This window comes from Mauremys reevesii, linkage group 5 (assembly GCF_016161935.1).
Source record: "Mauremys reevesii isolate NIE-2019 linkage group 5, ASM1616193v1, whole genome shotgun sequence".
NCBI lineage: Eukaryota > Metazoa > Chordata > Testudines > Geoemydidae > Mauremys > Mauremys reevesii.
The window spans coordinates 114,952,336-114,963,996 of NC_052627.1; positions in this window are offsets into that span (position 1 = coordinate 114,952,336).

Consider the following 11,661-nt stretch of genomic DNA (forward strand, 5'->3'; position numbering starts at 1 on the left):
TGCTTTTGCATGATAGCAGAGATGGTTATCAGCTGTTCTGTACCATCTACCATACCCTTGTAAATTGGCTATGAGATGACGGTTACCAGTCCTTTTCTGCTGTATCCTCTGCTGCTGTCATAGGTGCCCCTGGCTGAGATCGGCCGGGGGCGCAAAAGACAAGCAGAGACGGTTACCAGTCATATTGCACCGTCTGCTGCTATCATGGGTGCCCCTGGCTGAGATCGGAGAACCAGAGAGCACAGCCCCTCCATGTCAGATCCCGCCGAAATGATGAGCTGCATGCCATTCACAGGGGGTGCCCCTGCAACAACCCCACCTGTTGATTCCCTCCTCCCCCAGCCTTCCTGGGCTACCGTTGCAGTGTCCCCCCATTTGTGTGATGAAGTAATAAAGAATGCAGGAATAAGAAACAGTGACTTGTTAGTGAGATAAAATGAGGGGAAGGCAGCCTCCAGCTGCTATGATAGTCCAGACAGGACATTAAGCAGTGTGGGGGAGAGGAGCCCAGCATCCCGCTGCTATGATAGTCCAGGCAGTACAGAATCTTTTCTTTACACATGAAGGGCGGGGGCTGATGGAGCTCAGCCCCCTATTGCTACGATGAAGATGGTTACCAGCCGTTCTGTACCATCTACTAGGAATGACCAGGAGTTTTTTACCCAGGCGCCCCTGGCCGACCTCACCTGAGGCCAGCCAGGAGCACTCATGGGCTGATGATGAGGACAGGTACCAGTCCTATTGTGCAGCACCATCTGTCACAAGGCTGATGATGAGGACGATTACCAGTCATATTGCACCATCTACCACCAGTGAGGGGGAAAGAGGATACTGCAATTGAGTGCCGCAGCATCGCGTGTACCAGCAGCATTCAGTAGACATAGGGTGACATTTAGAAGAGTCAAGAGACAATTTTTTTCCCTTTTACTTCTGGGGGTGGGTGGGGGCTGTAAATTGACGAGCTATGCCCTGAACCACCGTGGACAATGTGTTTGACCCTACAGGCATTTGGAGCTCAGCCAAGAATGCAAATGCTTTTCGGAGACTGCAGGAACTGTGGGATAGCTTGAGTCCTCAATCCCCCCTCCCTCCATGAGCGTCCATTTGATTCTTTGGCTTTCCGTTACACTTGTCACGCAGCAGTGCGCTGAGTCCCTGCTATGGCGTCTGTCTGGAGATTTTTTAAAAATGCTTTGGAATTTCGTCTTCTGTAACGGAGCTCTGATAGAACAGATTTGCCTGCCCATACAGCAATCACATCCGTATGGTCCATGCTGGAGCTCTTTTTGGATTTTGATTTCGGACTGCATCGCCACCCGGGCTGATCGGAGCTCCACGCTGGGCAAACAGGAAATGATATTCAAAAGTTCGCGGGGCTTTTCCTGTCTACCTGGCCACTGCATCCGAGTTCAGATTGCTGTCCAGAGCGGTCAGTGGTGCACTGTGGGATACCGGCCGGAGGCCAATACCGTCGATTTGCAGCCACACTAACCCTAAACCGATATGGTAATACCGATATTAGCGCTACTCCTCTCGTTAGGGAGGAGTACAGAAACCGGGGTTTAAAGAGCCCTTTATATCGATATAAAGGGCCTCTTAGTGTGGACGGGTGTGGCGTTAAATCAGTTTAACGCTCCTAAAACCGGTTTAAACACGTAGTGTAGACCAGGCCTATGAAGAACTGGGAAGTGGGTAAACTGCCGAAGAGCAAGACACTCTTTACATTGTCTCTGTTAGGGGTTTGCACTACATCAGTGTGGCTAAATGGGTGCAAAACCCCCCAATGTAGACAAGGCCTTAGTCATAAACAAACAAAAAATGGGGGAAAGGAGAGAAAAGCGAGGGTTACACTGATAAGCTCACCAAGGGACTTGGAAAGACTGTCATTGACTTCAGTGGGTTCTGGATTTGGTCTTTGGTTACTCAGTAACCTACAGGCACATCTTGAGGGCTCCCTTAAATTAGTGTTGTTTGGTTGTTTTAAACTCCGCACAGGTGACACAGCATGGACAAAGGCATGAGGCTGGAATGGAACAGGAAATAAGAGGGTGCCTAAAATTTGGCATCATTGGCACGTCAGGAAGTGAGGTCCAAGATACTGAAGTGGGACTGAGCAATGGAAGCCCTTGAAAACAAGGACGAGGAGTGTGAGCTGTTGTGTTTATCTGCTATGAAACTCATTGACTTTAAGATCAAAAGGGCCCATCATGATCGTCTAGTCTGATGCACACCTCAGGCCTATCCACTCCTATAATAGGCCCTAACCTCTGGCTGAGTTACTGAAGCCCTCAAATCATGATTTAAAGAAGTCAAGTTACAGAGAATCCACCATTTACTCTAGTTTAAACCAGCAAGTGACTCTGCAGCATGGATTCGGGGCAGGCAAAAAACACTACCCCCACCACCCTGAATCTCTGCCAAGCTGACCTGGGAGGGAAATTCCTTCCCAATCACCAAATATGGTGATCAGTTAGACCCTCAGCATGTTGTCTAGACCCACCGGCCACTACTTCACTGTCTGGCTTCAGCTCATGAAAATCCCATAAATAGTAGTTGTCAGTTTCCAGAACCAAAGAAGAGAAAAGGACACAAGATGAATGTGTCTCCTTTATGGACTCTATGCAGCAGAAGAGGGAGAGTGTTTAGATAATGTAGCGACAGGCACTTTAGAAATGCCATTAGCTTCAATTAGATTAGGTAGTATTCCTACCTCTTCTCTGGTTGACAGTTCAGCCTATGTTAAGTATACTTTGTTCTTTATAGTTTCATGAAAATACTGATTAAAACCAACCAACTGATACTGAGCAAGAAAGGAAGTGGAAAGAGTGGCTACACTCTTCAGGCCAAATGAGAAGATCGCCCCTGGGTAAAGAGAAGAGAAACTGGTTTCCGATCTTGCCTTGAGATCTGTGATGTGGTGAGGCAGGCTGCAAGAGCAGTGAACAGTGAGGCTAAAGCACTGTGAAGAGGAGCATTAAAAAGGTAGGTTGTTTGTAAGAGATCACAGACCACATTCTACACATACTCCTCTGATGACAATAGAGTTATACCCAGTTCACAGCCGTGTAACTGAGAGTACAACGTTCATCCGTAACTGAAGAATTTTTTGTTCTCTAAATTCATTTTAACATTATTTAAAAGCAGTGTCCTTGGCAAGTTGTATCCTAATAAGTTGTTTCATTGTTGTGGTAGGCATTCTGCAGCTCCTTCACTTTTACCCTACATTGCAATGTGTCCCAGTCATGTCCCCTCTCTGTCATGCATCGTGAAATCTGTCCGTAGGTATCATAATTCCAATGGGTGGAGCGCAGCTGGAACTGCACAGCTTCCTCTCCCCAAATGCTGACAAGGTCCAGCAGCTCAGCATTGCTCCAAGTAGAGGATCACCTGGTGCATGGAGCAGGCATGGCCACCTGGAAAAATGCGTTGAGACCACTGCACTTATCACCAAGCAAACAGGAAGGGAATTTTCAAATTTGCAAAGGAATTTACAGGGTGGGGATGATGGTTGGTCACCTGAGGGCAGGGCAGTAGAGTTCAAATTGATGACAGGAGAGGTGAGAACAGGCATTGTGGGACACCTCCTGGAGGCCAATCACAGCGCTGTAATTGCCAATGTGTTTTCACTGGCACGTCAGCGCTGTAGCCCTGGTGTAGAAAGCTGTACGCCTCTCATTGGGGTGTTTTTTTTTTTTAAAGCGCTACAACTGCAGTTTCTGCGCACAAAGTGGCTTGGCAGTGTGTACGCCTCATTAGAGTTGGACTGAATCTGGTTCCAAACTCTACAGCTTGAGGCCATCTCTAATCATGATATATTTTTGAGCTTGTAATATATTTAATAGTGATAGCAGAAGTTTTTTAGTGGGAGCTGGCTCAGATAGATTCCCCTCCCATTACCACAGTTACAATCACTTATTTTTAGAATCAAACCTGAAGCAAACCCTTTTGGGGGGTCATAAATGTAGTGGAGTGCTTCTTACAGGATTGCAAGGCAAGGAAATTCCTGATGAGCTGATCCTTTAGTAGTACTAGGAATTCTAGTTATTACAGTAGCTCTCCAAAAAGTGGCAAGCAGAATTTTGGTAGGAAAACAAATCCCTCTTCCATAATTATATGGTATAAAAGAATCTGGTTATGGAAAAATTGAATTAAATTAAATAACAATGTAGTGATCAACAGCTCGATGTCTAGTTGGTATCAAGCGGAGTGCCCCAGGGATTGGTCCTGGGGCCGGTTTTGTTCAACATCTTTATTCATAATCTGGATGATGGGATTAATTGCACCCTCAGCAAGTTCGCAGACGACATTAAGCTGGGGGGAGAGGTAGAAACGCTGGAGGGTAGGGATAGGGTCCAGAGTGACCTAGACAAATTGGAGGATTGGGCCAAAACAAATCTGATGGGGTTCAACAAAGACAAGTGCAGAGTCCTGCACTTCGGAAGAAAGAATCCCAGGCACCGCTACAGGCTGGGGACTGGCTGGCTAAGCAGCAGTTCTGCAGAAAAGAGCCTGGGGATTACAGTGGACGAGAAGCTGGATATGAGTCAGCAGTGTGCCCTCATTACCAAGAAGGCCAACGGCATATTGGGCGGTATTAGTAGGAGCATTGCCAGCAGATCGAGGGAAGTGATTATTCCCCTCTATTCGGCATTGGTGAGGCCACACCTGGAGTATTGCGTCCAGTTTTGGTTCCCCCACTACCGAAGGGATGTGGAAAATTGGAAAGAGTCCAGCGCAGGGCAACGAAAATAATTAGGGGGCTTGGGCAGTTGACTTATGAGGAGAGACTGAGTGAACTGGGGTTATTTAGTCTGCAGAAGAGAAGAGTGAGGGGGGATTTGATAGCAGCCTTCAACTACCTGATGGGGGGGTTCCAGAGAGGATGGACCTAGGCTGTTCTCAGTGGTGGCAGATGACAGAACAAGAAGCAATAGTCTCAAGCTGCAGTGAGGGAGGTCTAGGTTGGATATTAGGAAACACTATTTCACTAGAAGAGTGGTGAAGCATTGGAATGGGTTACCTAGGGAGGTAGTAGAATCTCCTTCCTTAGAGGTTTTTAAGGTCAGGCTTGACAAAGCCCTGGCTGGGATGATTTATTTGGTTTTGGTCCTGCTTTGAGCAGGGGATTGGATTGGATGACCTCCTGAGGTCTCTTCAAACCCTAATATTCTATGATTCTATTATTCTAATGTAAAAAATAGAAAAAATAATCACTGAATATTTGGATACTTGGCTTCTGCCCATTGATTTTTTCAGATAGGGAACACTTGCCAGCTGCAAAACCAGAGCTTCTGCATAAGAATTTTCGGTACGATGATGGACTGAACATGGATTCTGTACCACACACTGGGTACAAGCTTCATGACAGATACAAAATAAACATCATGGCTTGTCAGAAGCTTGGAGATAACATCCAAGGAAAATGGACCATCCAAAAAAAACTCGTAGAAAACACATAGAAGACACAATGGTGAGTAAAATTTATGACTGTCTGTGATACTTGTGCAATGATTATGTTATAAAACTAGTGCACATGGATATGCCAAAATGTGATGCAAGCTAAGCTTGCCTTTTGCCTTTGGGTCCTTCTGCATGCAGAGAAGCAGGACTTTGTACATTCCTTGTAAATAAACAAGACTCGTCATAGAAAATACCAGACTCCATCATAAATTTCTACTCCCACTGGAGTAGGGCCCTGAACTTTGACTAACCACTCAGGTCAAAAAGGAGTAACATTGTATTTGACATTTTATTTTAATCTGTTTGAGAACATCTGTTTTCAAACCAGATCATAAAAAGAATGTTGAAACCACTATAATCATGCTTATACAACCATTATTCAAATCCCCACCATAACATCTTCATACACTAATAACCACATAGGTACAGTGTTTCCATAGTCGTAACACTGGGCCAAATTCATCCCTGGAGTAACTCCACTCAAATGAAAATATTAAGACCACTAGAATTGTTTCCATGGGAATTTTATTTTTCTTCCAGCTGTTTTAAAACAAATGAGTGTGTACAACTCACACACTCCCTCACTGGGCTACTGCATCAAAACCAGTAAGTGAATTTTACTATAAACATAAGTGAAAAGTTGTTACTAGTATCATAAAAGAAGTAATGTGTTTGCAATGTTTGGCATTTAATTTTTATAATCATTGAGGTATTAAGCTGGAAAATAGATCTCAAACTTAGAAGCTTAAAATAAGTTTAAGTTGTGCTTAAATATTAGATAATTCTTCTTCGTGTGTATTTAGGGTCTGGCTAAGAAAAGGCACCTTATTTGAAAGAGATGATAGATAATGGCTATCTACATCTGCTGCAGGTTTAGCAATTAGATATAAATAATAATAGTAATAATTAATTAATAATAATACCACAGCAGTAAGCACTGTATTAAAACCTAAGAAAATAGATCCTTTCTCTTCTCATTTTTTAGCCTGTCCTGAACATCAAGGGCCTGGATTATTGAGTCTTTTCCTCCTTTTCCCTAAGGTGGCAAAATAAACAAATGTTTTTAATTAATGCTCTGTTTCTGAGAGTAGAGTAATTACTGCTATCACATTCAGCAGGTGACATTATTGCTGGAGACACTCCAGATTTGCTCAGACATTTTACCTCTATTAACCTGTAAGCTGCATTTTTCAGTTATTAAAATGTCAGTATTTACTAGCTGAAAAAGTTATTGCTGTCCTTATCAGTTATGTTACACCCTCTGATTACATATGAACAAGCTGAGAAATTGTTACTCTATTAAATGTATGTTCCTTCTGGAGAGCTCTTATCTGCTCAAGCTATAACTTGAACAAAGAAAGGGTGAGAGAGAGGCACATATGGAAAATACCTACTTTCACAGATGGAAAGTTACCTGATGATGCTGAAACGTTTCTCATTTCCTCAATATCTTCATAAGTGAATATTGTGCATCAAAAGAAAATATTTTGTATTATAAATGCAAAGATGTTAGCTTGACACCTCTGGGTCCCCCACACTCTCACGGACAGTGGGCAGTTTCCTCTGTCATGTGACACCTGAGAGAATGATGATGTGTAGCAGAAGACTAACATTATCATTTACCTAGGTAGAGCCCAAGGGAAGCAAACTATTCCCCCTGGTGTTTGGAATTCCCTTGGAGGGGTTAGTGGGCCTGCCTATCTCATTGCTAACGCACTTACTGCTTTTCCCCGGCACTGGCTGTTTGGAAACTCCTCTGAGTAGTTCAGCCCGATTTAAAAGAGTTTTAGAAGATCTTATTGTACCTCATTTTGTCCATTGTCAGCCTCGTTGATTCCTGGGTCATGCACTTTCTTTTTACTACTTGTGAACAATTGGCTGAGAAATTCTCAGACATTAAAATCTCATGTAGATTGTTTAAGTGGCTGCGTATGTGACCTAGGCATAGGATTAGATGACCATGTTTTCTAGCTCCAGTTCATAAATCCCAAGGCCAGCAAGGACCATTGTGATCATCTAGTCTGACATCCTGGTATAACAAAAGCCATAGAACTTCCCCAAAATAATTAGTGCATGAACTAAAGCATTTAAAAAAAATCCAATCTTGATTTTAAAATTGTTGCCATGGAGAATTCACCACAACCTTTGATAAATTGTTCCAATGATTAACTTCTCCCACTGTTAAAAAAAATTGTACCATATTTCCAGTCTGAATTTGTCTAGTTTCTACTTCCAACCATTGGATCTTGATGCATCTTTGTCTGCTAGATTAAAGAGCCCACTATCAAATATTTGTTCCCTATGTAGGTATTCCTAGACTGTGACCAAGTCACCCCTTAAACTTCTCTTTTTTAAGCTAAATAGATTGAGCTCTCTGAGTCACAACAAGGCATGTCTTCTAAGCCTTTAATTATTTTCATGTCTCTTCTCTGAACCCTCTTCAATTTACCAACATCCTTCCTGAATAGTGGACACCAGAACAGGACATAATATTCCAGCAGTGGTCACACCAATACCAAAGATAGCGGTAAAATAACCTCTCTGCTTCTACTCAAGATTCCCCTGTTTATGCATCCAAGGATAGCATTAGGCCTTTTTGGCCACAAGCGTCACACTGGGAGCTCATGTTCAGCAACTTTCCACCATGACCCTCAAATCTTTTTCAGAGTCACTGTTTCCCAGAATAGAGTCCCCCATCTTGCATTCTTTGTTCCTAGAAGTATATATTTACTTTTGGCCATATTATAATGCATATTGTTTGCTTGTGCCCAGCTTACCAAGTGATCTAGAGTGCTCTGTATCAATGATCTGTCATCTTCATTATTTACCAGTCCCCAATTTTTGTGTCAACAGAGGTGTGCGCAAGGGGGGGGGGGGGCAAGCAGCGGCACTGGGCCCCCAATAATCAGTGGGGAACGCAAAACTCCTCCTGCCCCGGGTCTGCAGCGGAGAAAGCAGAAATCCTGCAGGGGGTGCCCCCCCCCCGCGGCTCCGGGGCTGGAGAAGTTCTGCCCTCTCTGCTGCAGCCCTGGGGGAGAGGCGCTCGCTTGCTGTCCCTGCCACAGCCCAGGGACAGGTGTTCTGCACCCCTCGCTGGGGCCCCAGGCCTGGAGGATTTCTGTGTCCCCCACTGGGGTCCCAGTGCAGGAGGAGATCGTTCTGGGTCCCCCATCTGGGCTCTGGGCCTGGAGAAACTCTCTGCTCCCCCATCCCCTTTTCTGCTATAGTATTTCCTCCTAACATGCAGTGCGCAAACTCAGTGAGGTCAGACATAATGTGAGGTTATGGATGCCTGTGTGCCTACTTGGTTTGCACACGTTCCCCCCACGAGGTTAAGGAGCCTGTATGCAAGGTGGATTAAAGGTATGATTCGTTGAACTGGTGAATATACTGCAATTTATTGATTTGCATATGATGTATGTGCATGTGTTGATATGGTTTAATGTGTATAATATGGGTGTGTTTAATGTCTCTCCCCCCACCCACCGCAAAAGCGGTAAAATTTTAATTCCTGCCCACTGTGTCAGCTACAAACTTTATCCGTGTCAGTCTTATGTTTTCTTCCACTCATTTTTAGAAAGGTTAAACAGCACAGAGCCAAGAACCCATCCCTATGGGACCTCATTAGAAACACACCCACTTGATGATGATTCCCCATTTAGAGTTACATTTTGGGACTCTAGCCAGTTTTTAATCTTTTTAAAGCGAGCCATGTCCATTTTGTAATGTTCCAGTTTTTTAACCGAAATGTTTGTGAAGTACCAAGTAAAATGTGTTGCAGAAGTCAAAGTATATTACATCAACACTATTCACTTTATCAACCCAACTTGTAATCTCGTCAAAAAATCTCATCAGGTTTGTTTGACAGGATCTATTTTCTATAAACCTGTATGGAATGGCATGAATTATGCTTTAATTCTTTATTAAACAAGTCCCATATCAGCCACTCTGTTATCTTTCCCCAATTTTAGATGTGCAGGTATTGTAGCTTTGTCTGTATCTCTTTTATTTTGCATAACTGAGTTCTCTGGGTGTAGCCTGCTTTTCTGTTTCTCTCCACAGAAAGCTTATTGCAAGTAAATAACAGGAACAGTCTTTGTAGTCTCACTGTTGAGTCATTTAGAACTGGACTACAACAAAGTACTAGAGAATAGCATGCAGAAAATAATCTTATACTATCAAGGAAGTGGACTGGATCAATGGTTCTCCCACTGTCCCAGGCTTTGATTCAACAATGTACTTAAACACATTCTGCATATTACTCTGTAGGAGATATCCATTCATGGACCAGTTTCCACTGCTCAAACCCTAGCGTTCCACTGCTTGGTTCTCAAAACATTTCCTTCTAGGGATCAGTTAAAAGGGCTCTTCAAACAACAGAGAGCCAGTGGTTAGTAAGTTGAGAATCACTTTACTAGATAATTTATTGGACGGGTTTTTGCTTGACTTAGATGTGGGGAGGAAGAAGAAAAAAATTATGTCCACAGACTATAGTATAACCCAGGGTAGGCAACCAGTGGCACATGTGCCGAAGGTGGCATGTGAGCTGATTTTCAGTGGCACTCACACTGCCCGGGTCCTGGCCACCGGTCCAAGGGGCTCTGCGTTTTAATTTAAGCTTCTTAAACATTTTATAAACCGTACTTACTTTACATACAACAATAGTTTAGTTATATATTATAGATTTATAGAAAGAGACCTTCTAAAAACATTAAAATGTATTACTGGCACACGAAAACTTATATTAGAGTGAATAAATGAAGACTCGGCACACCACTCCTGAAAGGTTGCTGACTCCTGGTATAACCAGTGCTTAATTTGTGCCAGGGCTTGCCAGGGATGAGCCCTGGCACATCTGCGCTTGGCAGTTCATAGCCACGGCACCTCTGGACTTGCTGCATCAGTTGTAAATGTAAAAAAAATTACTTGATCCTCAGCACCTAATTGCTTGAGCCCCAGAATCTCTTTCATTACAAATTAAGTTGGAATATAACACTACCTTTAGAAAACCAAATATTTGTTTGCAATGAAGGTCATCGACCACAAGGACCTTATTCTCCAGCCACTTAGTTTCTGGGTTAATTAGATGTTATTTGTACACCCCAATGCTCGAGCTAAACATAGGTGTCTTTTCCTATGGTTTGAGGCTTTACGTTTTTAAAAGCCACATGCAATGAGAAAACCTTTTACTTTATTAACTTAAGCATTCAAGTGAAATTGTAACTTTCACAACTAATTGGGTATTTTAAACTTATTTTAAAAGGCTGGTCTATGAAATGAGTTACAACAAAACATTGTCAGCTTCCTCACATACCTGTTAGCTTGGTCAAATCTATTTTTCCAACCCATTACAGACAAGAGAAGATAGGAAGAGGGAAAAAAATAGATGCTCTTTTTTTGTGGTCTAGTAATTGGCTTCTGGCCATCGCTGTAGCACTTTCCTCGTACAAGCTGAGTCACTGGTCTGTCAGAGGTCAGGTAGGAAGACTGGCATGAAATTCTGGCCCCTCTGAGTCAATGGAAGTTTTGCCATTGATTTCACAGGACCAGAATTTCACCTCTGACGAGGAGTCAAGTTCCAGTTGTTGGGTGAAGTTTCCTTCTCTCTTCCGGTGTCAAGGAATCACTTGGGATGAAATCAGATATGAAGGCAAAGACCAAATTCAGGACCAGCTAAGGTATGTTGTTAAATCTGAGAAACACCACAGCCTGAGGTCTGTCATAGTTACCAAAGTAACTGTACTTCTAACTCCTTCATGGCCTCCTGGAGGGCACCCCACTTAGGTGTCAGGCTTGTACCACCACCTTTCTCAGTGTGAAAACTTCTGTTCCTCTCCCTCCAGAGATGAGGGATTCAGGCTTCAATTTCCTCCTGAAATTCACTGTGATCACCTTAGCAAGCCTGAGTTTAGTTCAGCACCTGGCACCCTGCTCTCTCCCAGGAACTGACAGAGATACCAGTGACCAGCCTGCCTTCAGCCAGCAAGGTATTTATTTAGAACAAAAGCATTACAGAGAGAACATATCTTAAAAACAATAAATAGCTTACGTGCCTGCCTGTCTTACTAGGTGTCACCCATTTTCCATATGGAGACCCTGGTAGGTTTCAAGGGCCTTCAAACCCCTCCAGCAGGGTCTGTCTCTCTTGGTCCCTGTGTCAGATCAGTGCTTACGTTCATTAGAGTGACCCCTCTCTTTATC